General features: G+C 42.7%; 1 protein-coding gene across 1 annotated transcript in view; it reads right to left on the bottom strand.

The window, feature by feature from the left end:
* The window catches only part of LOC126251437 (disintegrin and metalloproteinase domain-containing protein 22), a 1,101,455-nt gene that overhangs the window by 579,167 nt on the left and 503,871 nt on the right, over window positions 1–18,417 (bottom strand). The window lies entirely within an intron of this gene.

Here is an 18,417-nt window from a genome sequence, read left to right as displayed (position 1 = left end):
TCTCCGTAACGCTTTCGCGATTACTAAATGATCCTGTAACGAAGCGCGCTGCCCTCCGTTGGATCTTCTCTATCTCTTCTATCAACCCTATATGGTACGGATCCCACACTGCTGAGTAGTATTCAAGCAGTGGGCGAACAAACGTACTGTAACCTACTTCCTTTGTTTTCGGGTTGCATTTCCTTAGGATTCTTCCAATGAATCTCAGTCTGGCATCTGCTTTACCGACGATCAACTTTATATGATCATTCCATTTTAAAGCACTCCTAATGCGTACTCCCAGATAATTTATGGAATTAACTGCTTCCAGTTGCTGACCTGCTATATTGTAGCTAAATGATAAGGGATCTTTCTTTCTATGTATTTGCAGCACATTACACTTGTCTACGTTGAGATTCAATTACCATTCCCTGCACCATGCGTCAGTTTGCTGCAGATCCTCCTGCATTTCAGTACAATTTTCCATTGTTACAACCTCTCCATATACCACAGCATCATCCGCAAAAAGCCTCAGTGAACTTCCGATGTCATCCACAAGGTCATTTATGTATATTGTGAATAGCAACGGTCCTACGACACTCCCCTGCGGCACACCCGAAATCACTCTTACTTCGGAAGACTTCTCTCCATTGAGAATGACATGCTGCCTTTTGTTATCTAGGAACTCTTCAATCCAGTCACACAATTGGTCTGATAGTCCATATGCTCTTACTTTGTTCATTAAACGACTGTGGGGAACTGTATCGAACGCCTTGCGGAAGTCAAGAAACACGGCATCTACCTGGGAACCCCTGTCTATGGCCCTCTGAGTCTCGTGGACGAATAGCGCGAGCTGGGTTTCACACGATTGTCTTTTTCGAAACCCATGCTGATTCCTACAGAGTAGATTTCTAGTCTCCAGAAAAGTCATTATACTCGAACATAACTCGTGTTCCAAAACTCTACAACTGATAGACGTTAGAGTTATAGGTCTATAGTTCTGCACATCTGTTCGACGTCCCTTTTTGAAAACTGGGATGACCTGTGCCCTTTACCAATCCTTTGGAACGCTACACTCTTCTAGAGGCCTACGGTACACCGCTGCAAGAAGGGGGGCAAGTTCCTTCGCATACTCTGTGTCCTATGGCAGCGGACGTGTTCTACTATTAGCTCTTTGCTTTCCACATGTAGTTAGGATATAGTATGGACTGAAACAAGAAAAAATGTGCAGTATCATCGGCTCTACATCGCATATCTTAAGAGGTAGGAGCACTTGGTCATCTTTACTTCCGTGAAACATATTTCTTCTATTGAGCAAGTACTCGTATATCTTAAGGTATGCATTTTAGAGAACATGTTTTCTAGACAATTTTTCTTTGTTTCGTTTACACTACCTCTCTCAAAATATGGAAATCAGAACGATTTTCGGCTATAAGTTTCGGCTCTGTCGCTTCCGGACAAAGGTCCCTTACCTCAGCTTGATACACTTACCCTTCTTCATCAACTCTGTAAGTTTGTAACAATACCACGGAATCACCCTGTGTGTACGATCAATGTTTTTACAAGCCACAGTAAATTTCATCTTACCAGACTTACCACCACAAAGGCGTCCAGTAGAAGATTCAAAATATCCCGTGCCTGCAGGGCCATCGCGGAGTGTAGTCATTTTTACAATATCTTTGTACTAATGACAGAGACAGTAGTTGAAAATCGTTCAACGTGCAGTGCTGCCAACAAAGGCACGAATTTCAAAGGTTACATTCTTTATGAACCACTCCTTACAAAGACGAATATTGCATTTTTCTACGTGCGCAGTGTCAAAATTTTCTTATTAATGTGGTCAAAGGCAGTGTCCCCACGTGGTCAATCACACCAGCTGACAGATCACTCCAATAAGTAAAGAAAAAGATCGTTGCGATCCGTAATAAAGGGGAAGCTGTGTCGGCCGTAAACTGTGGGAGTGTCGGGTAATGAAAGGGTGCGAGGCGTAAAGCTGGGAGCGGAGGCGATGTTTGCTCGCGTGACTGGCGCCGCCCCCGCCGCCTCCGCTACCGCCCCCACCACCTCCGGGGGCGGCTCGACTAGCGGGCACGCTCCTTAATTGAAAACCAGGCAGGCCGGACGGGTCGATAGCACTCCGCAGAGAGCGCGGGCCCGCCATCACACACCACACGCACGCACGGCCGCTGTCCCTGTAATGGCATCCCGCTGATAGGCCCGGCAGCGACTATCCGATAGCGCGACTTGACGCCGCAGTCCGCGCTGCCGGCCGCGCCCTACGGCTCCCGGCCACAGTGCGTCACGGGAATAATTCCAACAGTTCGCCACCACACGGCTCGCTATATACTGCCGAGCGCTGCGCTGGATGCGGTGTGGCGTGCCGGTTAGGGAGCTGGCAGGCGTACTACAGGATCTCATTTCAAACCCGACACCCCCAATCATTTGTCACACTTACAAGGGAACCTCCCCATCGCACCCCCCTCAGATTTAGTTATAAGTTGGCACAGTGGATAGGCCTTGAAAAACTGAACACAGATCAATCGAGAAAACAGGAAGAAGTTGTGTGGAACTATGAAAAAAATAAGCGAAATATACAAACTGAGTAGTTCATGCGCAAGATAGGCAACATCCAGGTCGGTATAAAGCCATGAGCGCCGTGGTCACGTGGTTAGCGTGTGCAGCTGCGGAACGATAGGTCGTTGGTTCAAGTCTTCCCTCGGGAGAAAATTTTAATTTCAGACAATTATCAAAGTTCAGCCACTCACATATAATCAACTTCGCTCTCCAAAATTCCAGGACATGTTCAGATTTGCTTGGACATATGCAGGAAAAATTTGAAAACGTTAAAAACATGTTTTGACAGAGCACAGGGAAAACTGTGCGACTGTTGCATTCATTTGTTGCAGTTTATGTGGCAAACTCTTATGTTTTCATCACTTTTTTTGGGAGTGATTATCACATCCACAAGAAAACCTGAATCGGGCAAGGTAGAAGAATATTTTTACCCATTCGCCAAGTGTACAAGTTAGGTGGGTCGACAACATATTCCTGTCATGAGACCAGTGTCGTATAGAATATAACAACGTGTTTTCCTGTGGAGGAATCGGTTGACCTATGACCTTGCGATCAAATGTTTTCGGTTCTCATTGGAGAGACACGTCCTTTCGTCTACTAATCGCACGGTTTTGCGCTGCGGTCGCAAAACACAGACACTAAACTTATTACAATGAACAGAGACGTCAATGAACGAACGGACAGATCATAACATTGCGAAATTAAAGAAAGTAAACTTTTCACTCGAGGGAAGACTTGATCTAAGGACCTCTCGTTCCGTAGCTGCTCACGCTTACCACGGGACCACAGCGCTCTTGAACTCAGACTATCCTTGATGTTGCCTATCTTGCGCATGGACTACTCAGTTTGTATATTTCGCTTATTTTTTTCATAGTTCCACACAACTTCTTCCTGTTTTCTCGATTGATCTGTGTTCAGTTTTTCAAGGCCTATCCACTGTGCCAACGTATAACTAAATCTGAGGGGGGTGCGATGGGGAGGTTCCCTTGTTAGTATTTATCATATCTGGAAGGTTCTCGAAATGTACAGAGTGCCCATAAATATCCTTATTTCAAAATTAAATATCAGTAAAATTTACACTAATCAGTCAGAACAATATGACCACCACCTTTTTGCACGGATGACAGCGGCGACGCGTCGTGGCATGGAGGCAATGAGGATTTGGTAGGTCGCTGGAGGGAGCTGGCACCACATCTGCACACAAAACTCACCTAATTTCCGTAAATTAAGGGGAGGGAACGATTAGTATGACGCCACGTTCAATCATATGTTCTCGATCGGGTTCGAATGTGGCAAGCTGGGGGGCCATCACATCGACTCGAGGTCGCCACTGTTCCTCGAACCACTCCATCACACTCCTGGACTAGTGAATGGTGTACTGTTTTCTTGGAAAATGCTACTGCCTTCGGGAAACATGATCGCCCTGAATTGGTGTATGTGGCCTGCAACCAGTGTACGATACTTCTCGGCCGTCATGGTGCCTTGTGCAACCTCTACTGGGCCCCCAGAGCATAATGGAGGCGCCGCCAGCTTGTCTCCGACCTGCAGTACAGGTGTCAAGGAGCTGTTCCCCTGGAAGATGACGGATTCATCCACCACCATTGGCATGATGAAGAAGGTGATTTCTGGCAATCCCCAAGGTAGTGTTATAGGCCCTATAGGCCCTTTACTGTTCCTTACTATATAAACGATTTGGGAGACAATCTGAGCAGCCGTTTTCGGATGTTTTGTGACGGCTCCCTAACCCAAGGTCCTCGGCGGTACTTTTGGGGCAGCCACCACAAATTGTATAAAGCGTGGGTAGTGACCGGGATGTAGCTATGTCTGTTGGCCGAAAAATAATTAATGACAAGAATTGCGCCAGCTAGAATGAAGAGATAACTTTTACTTCCGACGAAACGTGCACCAGCAATACAAGTCCAAGTAATATCCAGGAGTACCGTATTTACTCGAATCTAAGCCGCACTTTTTTTCCGGTTTTTGTAATCCAAAAAATCGCCTGCGGCTTAGAATCGAGTGCAAAGCGGAAGTTCTGAAAAATGTTGGTAGGTGCCGCCACAACTAACTTCTGTCGTCGAATATATGTAGCGCTTCGCAGGCACAAAGATAAATACTGGCACCAAAACTTTTGCGTCAGTAAATAAATGTAAAAAAAAGGTGGAAGACGAGCTTTTTTTCTCCGCCCTGAGTTTCGAGCACTGCATTTTCATACATTAACCAACGAAGTAAATACAAATTCCGTATTGTTCATCTTCGAATGTAGCAGCATTTCAATGCACTACGAAAATCCGACTGGCAAGACTGTTTGGGATGTTTGTCAAAATGGCCAACTCTGCGTTCTGAATTTTTTCCTACCTGTGAAAAGAGATGGTTACTAATAGGAACTTTTATAAATTGTGAATCACATGCAATATTCTCTTCAGCATAATAATAATAAAGAATATAAAGATTTTGCCATGTATTCTTTCGTGTTTGCTGCTATCTCATTTAAATCCTATCTGCCTAATAAACTACGAAACTAGAGTGAAACAACAGCAAACGCGGAAGAATATACATATCATGTCATGTTTATATTCGTATTAGTCTTATGCCGAATAGTGATACAGTCAGAAATGAAGAACGGCAATTGATTAGATTTTTAAATCTAAGAAAACTCTAATTTCTGTGCAGAATGTAATGTACCAAAAGACGCGTCTGCAAAGATTTTCAAACGGAGAAAAATTTTCGCTAAACTATCGTTCAGAACATCTTCTATCGTACGCAGTCTATTATTTGGTTCTTGTTGATCATTATTAAAGAAAGCGGCAGTGTAAGTAACAACAAATAGCAGTCTCTTGCCATTGTTTCGCTAATGAGACGATTCCTCTCTTTTTTTAAAAAAATTGTAAGCAGCGGTAGCGCGCACAAAAGCAAGCCATGCCGCGAGCGGCGACAGGTCGTAAACACTCATTATCGGAATGCGACAAACAATGCATGACACAGTACAGTAATGCATTTTCAGCTTTGAGTGATGTAAACACCTATAAAAAAGAGAACGGCACTTATCAGATGAAAGAAAAATAAGCAATCAATTCAAACCAGACGAAGCACGTGAAAAGGGTACCCGTATAAATACGGACGGAGCGCCTGACGCATAGCAACGGCTACCTGGTAAAGCTTAACTGCTAAGCTTACGACTCGAACCAAACTACTATAGCTGTATCGTCATTCATTTGACCTAAATTGTGTCTCATATTACAATGGACCAACTTTGTTTCGATTTTGAGGTGCGGCCTAAAACTTTTCTCTCCCCTTGAATTTCGAGTCTCAGATTTCTGGTGCGGCTTAGATTCGGGAAAAATTTTTTTTCCTCGATTTCGAATCTCATTTTTCAGGTGCGGCTTAGATTCGAGTGCGGCTTAAATTCTTGTAAATACGGTAGTCCGTGTACTGAGCCTAGTCGAATACAATAGCAAATAACACACTGCAATGGCTCCGCTATAAACTCCACAAAAGGCTAGCAATGGACAATCGACTGTCCGTCTCGGGGCCAGCGCTCCTCCTTATATGCAAAAGGCAGAGGGCGCTGCGGACCCGAGCTCAGCCATGGCGCAACCTCTTCCGTCGGCGGTAACGCCCTGAGACGCCGACGGCCGCGACAGGAACTGTGGCCAGCGATGTCACAGTCAGGGCGCGCGCGCGAGTTGGTTTGTTGGTTGGTTGGGTCCGTGGATACAACAGGTTGTTTGCACATGACGCTGTCGTTTATCGACTAATAAAGTCATCAGAAGATCAAAACAAACTGCATAACAATTTAGAAGAAATATCGGAATGGTGCGAAAAGGGGAAGTTGACCCTAAACAACGAGAGTGTGTGAGGTCATCCACATGAGTGCCAAAAGGAACTCCTTAAACTTCGGTTACACGATAAATCAGTCTAATCTGAAAGCAGTAAATTCAACTAAATGCCTAGGTATTACAATTACAAACAACTGAAATTGGAAGGAACACATAGAAAATGTTGTGTGGAAGGGTAACCAAAGACTGCTTTTTATTGGCAGGACACTTAGATCTACTAAGGAGACTGCCTACCCTATGCTTGAAAGTCCTCTTTTAGAATACTGCTGCGCGGTGTGGGATCCTTACCAGATGGGACTGACTGAGTACATCGAAAAAGTTCAAAGAAAGGCAGCCCGTTTTGTATTATCGTGAAATATGGGAGAGAGTGTCACAGAAATGATACAGAATTTGGGCTGGAAATCGTTAAAAGAAAGGCATTTTTCGTTGCGACGAAATCTTCTCACGAAATTCCAATCACCAACTTTCTCCTCCGAATGCGAAAATGTTTTGTTGACACCGACCTACATAGGGAGGAACGATCACCACGATAAAATAAGGGAAATCAGAGCTCGAATGGAAAGTTATAGGAGTTTATTCTTTCCGCGCGCTATACGAGATTGGAATAATAGAGAATTATGAAGGTGGTTCGATGAACCCTCTGCCAGGCACTTAAATGTGATTTGCAGAGTATCCATGTAGATGTAGATGTAGGTGTAGATGTAGAAGGTATTGGGATTCATCAAACATTGCAGCGCTCTACCACTGCGCCAACGTCCAGAGTCGATGGTCACTTGCCCACTTCAGTAGCAGTTACCGATGTCGTGGTATTAACAATGGCACAATCATGGGTCGTCCGTCGCGGAGGCGCGTCGTTAGGGAGCGTTCGATGCATTGTGTTTAGGCACGCTTGTACTCTTCTCAGTATTAAAGTCTTAGTTCCGTTACAGTTCGTAGCCTGTCATATTTTACCAGTCTGCCCAGTCTTCAACGTCTTCCGTAACGGAAGGTGCCCCCTCCCCAACCCCGAGACGTCTGGACGTGGTTTTACCTTGGTTTCGCCAGTTGTTGAACACACTCACCACAGCACACCTCGAACACCCGACAAGTCGCGTAGTTTCCCAAATGCTCATGCCGAGCGTCCAGGCCACCACAATCTGCCCACGGTCAAACTCAGATAGATCGCGCACCTTCATCATTCTACACGCGGACAGCATGCAGAGTGATACGAAAGGCATCGTGCATGTGTATCACTAGCGGTCACTCCTCTCCAGTTGACGATCCTTCGCCTGGACGTGTTTATATCGATAGTAGCTCAGTGGTCATCATGTTCCTGCTAATCAGTGAATGACGGCGACGCTTGTTTTGTTTATTATAAGTCTACTAGGGAACGCCGGCCGGAGTGGCCGTGCGGTTCTAGGCGCTACAGCCTGGAGCCGAGCGACCGCTACGGTCGCAGGTTCGAATCCTGCCTCGGGCATGGATGTGTGTGATGTCCTTAGGTTAGTTAGGTTTAATTAGTTCTAAGTTCTAGGCGACTTATGACCTCAGAAGTTGAGTCGCATAGTGCTCAGAGCCATTTGACTAGGGAACCCATGAAGGTTCAGTACAGCTGTGTCTCATTCAGTACTTTCGCATTGTGTGAGCTATACCTTAGAAATGGCTCCCTCACAGGAGTAAGCTCATTGTGTTGGGCGGCTAGCAGAAACTAAATCACCGATTACTATGCAGTCCAAGTTTGTGTAAAATTATGGAAAGAAAGCACCTGGTGTCAAGTTAATCAGAATATGGATGGAAGCTTTCTTAACTACGGGGTCGTTTCAGAAACAGACAAGCAGCGGCAGACCACCTGTTTCATTGGACTCTGCGCAGGCAGTTCAAACCGCATTCACGAAGTCGCCATAGAAATCGATTAGACAGTCTTCGCATGAGCTTCAAGTGCCAATGAGTACAGTGCATAAAGCGGTTCTCAAACGTCTTAAATTGTATGCCTACACGGTCCAAATTGTTCAAACGTTACAACCAGATGATCGCCCAAAATGTGAACAATTTGCAATGGACATGATGACCCGTTTGGATGAAGACAATGATTTCTTGAAGCGTGGGTATTTTTCCGATGACCCAGCATTTGCTGTTTGTTGATCAGTTAACCGTCATAATGTCCAGATCTGGGGATCAGAAAATTCTCATATCGTACCAGAACACATCCAGAACGGTACAAAGGTTAATGTGTGGCGTGCATTAATGTGTGATATGGTGATTGGCCCATTTTTGTTCCTTGTAAGCAATGTAAATGGTGTTTACCTAGACATGTTGGTGAATTATACTATTCCCCAGCTACAGGAGATGCAAAACACTATCATCTATCAACAAGATGCGGGAGCCCCTCATCAAACAACCACGATGCGGGTGTGTCTATGACGTCAGTGAACCGTGGATTGTGCCGAGTGTGGAGTTCTAAATTTCCGAGTATGCTGCACACTGCGGATGCGCAGAAACAAAGGACTTTGGTGGCATCTCCTAAAATCTGAAGTTAACCTGTTCTGATCGAGTTCACTGGTATTATAGAAATGAATTTTGTACTTCACTTTCTCCTTAATCATTATTGTGTTGTTTGCTTTGTTTTCGTGGCACTTTGAAAAGTTAAACAGGGTCTTGATATTTTTTCCATTAGTGTCCTCTTACAAGATAGACGAAATAGTTGAAGCGAAAAAATTACTTACATATTACAGAGGAAAAGCCTACACTATGCAGAAATAAGAACGTAAATATATAAAAATGTTTTAATGATAGTTACTTCAACTGTGAAAAGGTTAGAATTATTTGACGAGAAAAATAAATTTCCATGTTATTTGGCACCTAGCAAGAATAAAAGAAAAAGAATAAAGCAAAAAGAAACTATTTACTGCGTTCTGGATATCGTTTGATGTGTCTGCACTTTGCACGTATGTATTTTCTTCAGCAAATAAATTTATACCGGTATGTCCTGAAATGTTTAGATGACACATTTCCTGCTCTTTCAGTTCTCAGCACCGTAAAGAATTTATCACTCGACCTTTGACAAGATCTTCCACTATGAATTCTGGCGTGGGAACTGTTAAACTCAATTATGATAACTTGTTCAAATATCTTGCTGCTGTATTATTTTGTAAAAAAGATGGTTCCTCATAACCTAACTTTCATCGGTGAGCTGCAGTAGATTAAACTGAGTGATATGTTCAGTGGACATACCCTTTGCACACACTTCATTCTGATAGCAACCAGAAACAAAAAAAATATCAGTTCGAAGTAATTCAGTTTTTCTGGGAACAGAGAGTTCCCTCAGCAACCGCGCCGTGACTCTCCTTGGAGTTAAGAATTAACAGGTGACTACATGGTTCTTTCAGTATGATGAGTAATAAGGTGGTGTGACTAAAAAACAAGTGGGTGATTTATTAAAAGTGAGTGAAAATTTCATTCTAGAAACATCCCCCAGGCTGTGGCTAAGCCATGTCTCCGCAATATCCTTTCTTTCAGGAGTGCTAGTTCTGCAAGGTTCGCAGGAGAGCTTCTGTAAAGTTTGGAAGGAGACGAGGTACTGGCAGAAGTAAACTTGTGAGGACGGGGCGTGAGTCGTGCTTGGGTAGCTCAGTTGGTAGAGCACTTGCCCGCGAAAGGCAAAGGTCCCGAGTTCGAGTCTCGGTCCGGCACACAGTTTTAATCTGCCAGGAAGTTTCATAGCAGCGCATACTCCGCTGTAGAGTGAAAATTTCATTCTGGGTGATTTATTCATTAAAATTAATTTTCTGCGAAACAGCAAAAGCTGAAAAGTCTTGTCGAGAGCACACTTTGGAGTAAACGTGACTCTGGTACTAGTTCAGTTGCTACATTTTAAACACATGTAATGAGCAGTTTGTGTGTGTGTGTGTGTGTGTTCGTGTGTGTGTGTGTGTGTGTGTGTGTGTGTGTTTTGGCAGAGGGGAGAATGCGGGAAGTGAAGCGTTAGCAGGTAAATTGCAGCCCACCACCGTTCTCTATCCTTACAATGCCTCTACTATGCCAGTGTTGCTGAATATCCGCTCCATCATATATCTTTCACTCATCCGTTTATCCTTCCCTACACGTATCTATTCCTACACGTATCCATTACCAGCTCATGGCTCCCATTTCCTAAACCCCCCCCTCCCGCCCCCCTCCCCGAAGACACACACACACACACACACACACACACACACACACACACACACACACACACACATTCAACACATCCGTACACCACGTCTCCTGGTTTCCTTATGTAATCCCCCAATTTTTCATTATCTTCACAGTTTCCCGATCTCAAGGACAGCATTAATGTTATGTATATCCTCTGATGTATTTTCATTGGTGGCTTGTTTTAAAGACAAATGTTGGTGCCTGAACATCGTCATCTTCTGCTTAGCAGTGTTCCGTCTCAACGGATGGACTGGAAAATGTTGCTTAATTTGATTATGTAAATTATAATATCACGAATATTGACTTCATTTGTTGGTTATTTGATTCATTTCTTGTCACAATCTGGTTTTTTAAACATTTTTCAAACAATTAATTGTTCTAAGTCGTGCGTGTAAATAGTATGAAGCAACTGACCGTCCGTCACTTTCGCGGCTGTAAGTGCAAATTGCGGGATCGAAGTTAGAAGTTGTAATCACTTATATTTTACCTCCACCAGTTCCAATACTATTTAGAAGAATTATCCTTCCGCAAAGTCAATACAGATACTGAAATTCTTAACAATCTTTTCACGCTCACGAATCATCGTGTTAAAGATGGGCCGCCAATTCAGGCTTCGCCAATTTTGTTTCCTCCCGTCGTAAATATAATCGCACTTTCTCTCTTATGCTTATCTTATTCCTTCCAGCCAACAATAAAAAAATTAACATTCAGAGGAAGAGCGATTATACATACTGAGGAAGACGGAATCGTTTACCATTGGGACTAATTCTTGAATGCCGAAGAGTCGTAATATTTTTGCCACCTTAAATTATGTACGAAAATGCGTGTTCGTGTCTGTTCTACAGGGTGTTTCAAAAATGACCGGTATATTTGAAACGGCAATAAAAACCAAACGAGCAGCGATAGAAATACACCGTTTGTTGCAATATGCTTGGGACAACAGTACATTTTCAGGCGGACAAACTTTCGAAATTACAGTAGTTACAATTTTCAACAACAGATGGCGCTGCAAGTGATGTGAAAGATATAGAAGACAACGCAGTCTGTGGGTGCGCCATCCTGTACGTCGTCTTTCTGCTGTAAGCGTGTGCTGTTCACAACGTGCAAGTGTGCTGTGGACAACATGGTTTATTCCTTAGAACAGAGGATTTTTCTGGTGTTGGAATTCCACCGCCTAGAACACAGTTCTTGTTGCAACAAGACGAAGTTTTCGACGGAGGTTTAATGTAACCAAAGGGCCGAAAAGCGATACAATAAAGGATCTGTTTGAAAACTTTCAACGGACTGGGAACGTGACGGATGAACGTGCTGGAAAGGTAGGGCGACCGCATACGGCAACCACAGAGGGCAACGCACAGCTAGTGCAGCAGGTGATCCAACAGCGGCCTCGGGTTTCCGTTCGCCGTGTTGCAGCAGCGGTCCAAATGACGCCAACGTTCACGTATCGTCTCATGCGCCAGAGTTTACACCTCTATCCATACAAAATTCAAACGCGGCAACCCCTCAGCGCCGCTACCATTGCTGCACGAGAGACATTCGCTAACGATATAGTGCACAGGATTGATGACGGCGATATGCATGTGGGCAGCATTTGGTTTACTGACGAAGCTTATTTTTACCTGGACGGTTTCGTCAATAAACAGAACTGGCGCATATGGGGAACCGAAAAGCCCCATGTTGCAGTCCCATCGTCCCTGCATCCTCAAAAAGTACTGGTCTGGGCCGCCGTTTCTTCCAAAAGAATCATTGGCCCATTTTTCAGATCCGAAACGATTACTGCATCACGCTATCTGGACATTCTTCGTGAATTTGTGGCGGTACAAACTGCCTTACACGACACTGCGAACACCTCGTGGTTTATGCAAGATGGTGCCCGGCAACATCGCACGGCCGACGCCTTTAATTTCCTGAATGAATATTTCGATGATCGTGTGATTGCTTTGGGCTATCCGAAACATACAGGAGGCGGCGTGGATTGGCCTCCGTATTCGCCAGACATGAACCCCTGTGACTTCTTTCTGTGGGGAAACTTGAAAGACCAGGTGTATCGCCAGAATCCAGAAACAATTGAACAGCTGAAGCAGTACATCTCATCTGCGTGTGAAGCCATTCCGCCAGACACGTTGTCAAAGGTTTCGGGTAATTTCATTCAGAGACTACGCCATATTATTGCTACGCATGGTGGATATGTGGAAAATATCGTACTATAGAGTTTCCCAGACCGCAGCGCCATCTGTTGTCGAAAATTGTAACTACTGTAATTTCGAAAGTTTGTCTGCCTGAAAATGTACTGTTGTCCCAAGCATATTGCAACAAATGGTGTATTTCTATCGCTGCTCGTTTAGTTTTTATTGCCGTTTCAAATATACCGGTCATTTTTGAAACACCCTGTATACAACACACACGTTGAAAAAAGCGTCAAAATCATGTTAATAAACAGGTAGAACCACGAACCTACTACGGTGTCGTAGCAGGCGGAGAGGTGATACTCCGACGTGGCGCGTCCCAGGTGGCGGATAGGGGGGTCCTCACCGGTTTACCGGCGGACTTGAGCGAAATAAAATAGCTCTCGCGGACCAAACACTAAACAACCTCTACGGCTAACAACCGCAGTTGTAACTCGGAGCTTGCTCCATACAAGGTTGACTACCTTTGAAAGTCAAACATGGAAGGAAATCTTTCAAGGAATAATCCACCGCTTGGCAATAACCAAGGAAGACTGCACTCGGATACGGTGGGCAGTCACTTGAAAGATAACTTGGATGAGTCGGAGCATCTGAAAATACCCAAAACGGACAGACGACCAAAACTCAAGACAGGACAAATAAACTACATTGCGACACACAATATAAATTCCCTCATACAACCAGGCAAACTCAAAATTCTGACGGATGAAATGGATCGCAAGCGGATTCTCATAACCGGACTTCAAAAAATGAAAAATACTGATCAGGAGCCGATAGAATCACAAGGATATAGGATTTATAAGGGAATACCAGGGAAAAGAGTCATGAAACAGTGTCCACAATTTGGAACAGGATTCGTGGTGAGTCTGAAAATAATAGAGTCCATAATAGAATTTAAAGCACAATCTCCCAGGCTCTCAACATTAACTCTAAAAGCTGCAAATAAAATGTACACAATAATAAATGCCCATGCCCCGACAAATGATAAAAATAATAAAAAAGAACACAGAGAAGAGGTAGAAAAATTTTGGGAGCTCTTAGATCAAACGACGAATAACATTAATAAAAATCACATCAAAATTTTAATTGGAGACTTCAATGCCCAGTTAGGAAGGGAAAAGAGATATAGAGACATAATAGGGAAATGGACAGCACAAAGAAGAACAAACAAAAATGGCATAAGACTAGTGGAATTTTGCAGAAACCATGACATGATCTCAAAGTCGAGAAGACCAAGTAAACTAAAAACTTGGAAACATCCAGACTGGAAAAAAGGAGAATGGCAACTGGACCATGTCTGCATGGATAAGAATTACCACAAGGAAATTTACAATGTGAAAGTACTGAGAGGGACAGATACCGGATCAGATCATTACATGATAAAAATAAAAATTAAATTAACCCCATTAGCGAAGAAAAAATCCCACCAGAAGAAGAAGAAAACCTATGACCCTCATAAACTGATACAAAATGAGGATTATGAAGCACAAACCAGGGATATAAAAATAACAGATGTTCTGGAAGAAATAATTCCCAAATTGAAACAAATAGCTGAACAAGTTGCCCCTATAAATCCAAGGAAAAAACACCAGTGGTGGAACGATGAATGTGATGAAGCAGTGTTGGATCGACACCAAGCCTGGTTAAGGCATCAAAATGAAAAAACAGAAAAATCATATTTGGAACTCACAAAACAAAGGAAGACAACACAAAAAATAATAAGGAGAGTTAAACGTCAGTACCAAAAAGATATACTTCTAATGATAGAAACAAATAGTGAAAAAACAAACTCAAGAGACTATTACAAAATATTTGGCAGACAATTACAAAGATATGATCCTCCAACATTAATGTTAAAAGATAAAGATAATAACCTAGCCCACAGCAATAGTAAAAATACAGAAATTCTAGCAGAAACATTTAACAAGTTACTAAATTGTGAAGATCCCCCAGAACTTCTTCAGATAAACACAGAAACCCCAATTAAAACACCAGCAGAAAATATAAATCCACCTACAATTAATGAGGTCTACAGAGCTTTGAAAGAACTCAAAAACTACAAAGCAAGTGGAGAAGATCAAACGTTTGCTGAACTTTGGAAATATGCAGCAGAACCAGTAAAGATAGCATTATACCAATGCATAGTAAAATTCTGGAATGAAGAGAAATTACCAGAAAATTGGACTACTGCTATAATACATCCATTACATAAGAAAGGAGAAAAATCAAATCCAGACAACTATAGAGGAATTTCCCTTTTGGACTGCACGTATAAGATCATGTCAAGAATACTATACAACCGCTGTAAAGATCAACTAGAACTGGAACTGGGAGAATATCAAGGAGGATTTAGATCCTGGAGAAGCTGCCCAGAACAGATAATCACCTTGAAGTTAGTTATGGATGTCTACAAAAGAAGGCAAAAACAACTAGTCATAACCTTTGTAGATTTCAAAAAGGCGTATGATTGCATCCATAGATCTTCAATGATGAAAATATTAAGGAATTTTGGACTTCATCCTAAATTAATAAAAATGATACAGTTAACCTTAACAAACACCTAATCCAAAGTAAAATTTAGAGGAGAAATATCTGAACCATTTACGATTAAAACAGGGTTGAGACAGGGAGATTGTTTATCACCATTGCTATTCAGTTGTGCTCTTGAATATGTAATGAGAGAATGGTACAAGGAAAATCCTATGAATATTAAAATTGGAACTAAGAAAGATAAAATAAACCTAAATTGCTTGGGATTTGCTGATGACCTAGCATTACTAGCTAATAATATTCAGGAAGCCACGAAACAAATAACAAGCTTACAAAATATAGCACAAAAATTAGGACTCCAGATATCATTTGAAAAGACTGAAATAATGGTAACGGTTCCACTTGTAATAGATCACATCACAGTGAATAATAGGGAAATTAAAATAGTGAAACAATTTAAATACCTGGGTGAAATTATAACACATAAATTGGACGAGAAACCTGCATGGCGAGGAAGAACTAATAAAATGATAAAAGCTCAAAAACTAACATGGTCTACGTACAATAAAAAATGTCTATCAATTAAAACAAAATTAAAACATTACAAGACGGTGGTTCAACCAGAGTTTACATACGGAAGTGAAACTCTTTTTAAAGTCACCCAGAAAAACAGAATTGACAAAATTTTAAAAGTAGAGAGAAGAATTGCTAGAACATGCATAAATAAGAAATATCAAAAAAATGGGCAATGGCGGATAGTTCCAAATGAAGTGGTATACAGAGAACTGGAGCCCATCACTGATACTATACGAAAGAAAAGGATCTCTTTTTGTGGTCACATTCTGAGGACACCAGAAACCAGATTATCAAGGAAAATTATTGAGAAACTCTGGAATTTGAAACAACAAGGAGGATGGCTTAAGGAAATAAGAGAGGATATGGAAGAACTGGAAATAACTCTGGATGATTTGCAGAACAAAACGCCAAATTTAAAGAAGTTAAGGGACACAGAAATAAGATTTAAACCAAAAATTGACAAACGACATACAATGAAAAGGGTATTTACAGATAAGGAACGACGAAAAGCATCGGAACGAATGAAGAGATACTGGGCCACTCGGAAGGGGAAAATACCAAAGAAGAGGACCAGAAATGATTGACTGAAGTGGTCCAATGAGGCCGTAAAAGCAGAAGAAGAAGAAGAAACAGGTAGAAACTTGCATGTAGCAGATTTTTTCAAACAAACGCCGTTAGCAGCAATAAACAATTGAAAGTAGAGACAGTTCGTTTTGCACCCGTATCTGTACTAAATGTCTAAAACGGTCACCGAGTCAACCACTTCCAATTGCGTGTTTCCTACCTATGAGCTTCCAGAAGCAACAAAAATTTGATTTTCATTGTTTTATATAATTACTGACTGAAAATAAAAGTTAAAACTGTTATCTTGAAATACTCATTAAGAGGTATTATACTGCGTTAAAGGTTTACTGCAGTAAGTGAAGTATTACAGTTAAAAATGGTTCAAATGGCTCTAAGCACTATGGGACTTAACATCTCAGGTCAACAGTCCCCTAGACTTAGAACTACTTAAACCTAATTAACCTAAGGACATCACACACATCCGGACTGAAGCACCTAGAACCGCTCGGCCACAGCGGCCGACCTATTAAAGTTAAAAACTGCGTGTATGTTATGAGGCAGCGTAACTAGCGGTGCGCAAATTAGAGAACTTAAATTCATCAACTATTTGGCAATGAGAATACGTAGCGACTTACACACATTTGGTAATTAATTTCAAATTTATTCGAAACTTCTTCTCGCTTACACTCGCCACAAAATATTTCCTACTAACTCCATTTGCAGTACTTTTGCCGACAGTATCCACTTATACCACTGGATGTATCTGCAAAATTATATCGTGGTACTATACATCCAGTAAGTGATCGAAGTATCCGGCCACCTGCCTGAAAATGACTTACAAGTTCGTGGCGCCCTCCATCGGTAATGCTGGAATTCAATATGGTATTGGCCCACCCTTAGCCTTGATGACAGCTTCCACTCTCGCAGGCACACGTCCAATCAGGTGCTGGGGAATGGCAGCCCAATCTTCACGGAGTGCTGCACTGAGGAGATGTATCGATGTCGGTCGGTGAGGCATGGCACGAAGTCGGCGTTCCAAAATATCCCAAAGGTGTTCTATAGGATTCAGGTCAGGACTCCGTGCAGGCCAGTCCATTACAGGGATGTTATTGTCGTGTAACCGCTCCGCCACAGGCCGTGCATTATGAACAGATGCTCGATCGTGTTGAAAGATGCTATCGCCATCCCCGAATTGCTCTTCAACAGTGAGAAGCAAGAAAGTGCTTAAAACATCAACGTAGGCCTGTGCTGTGATAGTGCCACGCAAAACAACAAGCGGTGGCATCCCCCTCCATGAAAAACACGACCACACCATAACACCACCCACACACGCGGCCCAGGCAGGGCGACACATAACAAGGTGGGTGGTGGAGAGATCTGAAGGAGCAGTGTGCCATGTGACACTCCAGGCAATGGCGTCATTCTGCCACGTATTTGCACGTAGAACATTTAGCCTCGATTTTCATGTTAGTTTTGGTATTGCGAAGTTACTTAACTACTGCAGTATTCACTATTGTAGACATAATGTTGTGACCGTAGAAAATTTTAATTTTTATTCTGGCTTTTGTGACCATAATAAGAGTCCAGGCTCCATAGGCAAACAGGCAGCCGACATTAAGAAATAGTCCACCAGAATGTAGGGACAAGATAAGCGGCGGAGGCTGCCAAGTATGGCTTGTTGATCGAATAACTTAGTTTTTGACTTCCTGCCAGAGGAAGCAGCATGAATCAAACTTGTGCAATGGAAGACGCAAACACCAGGGCGATAATACAGCAAGAGAGAGAGTGTCAGTCACGTGCGGTAAAGACTCGTGTGGAACCAAATTAAGTTGTGTGCAGCTAGAAACGAAAGTATCGTGTGGAACCGAAGGCATTCTTGCGCAAGCCGACCAATTAGAAACGAGAGTGTCGTGTGGAACCATAGGCATTCTTGTGCAATCCGATCAGTTAGAAATGAAAGGACCTTGTGAAACAAATTAACTCGTGTGGACCCAAGTACATGAGAAACGAAATAAAACGCCAGGCAGCGGAATAGCGAG

This window comes from Schistocerca nitens, chromosome 4 (genome assembly GCF_023898315.1).
Source record: "Schistocerca nitens isolate TAMUIC-IGC-003100 chromosome 4, iqSchNite1.1, whole genome shotgun sequence".
Lineage (NCBI taxonomy): Eukaryota > Metazoa > Arthropoda > Insecta > Orthoptera > Acrididae > Schistocerca > Schistocerca nitens.
Note: the sequence above shows the minus strand (reverse complement) of the source record. Positions and strands in the feature narration are given on the sequence as shown.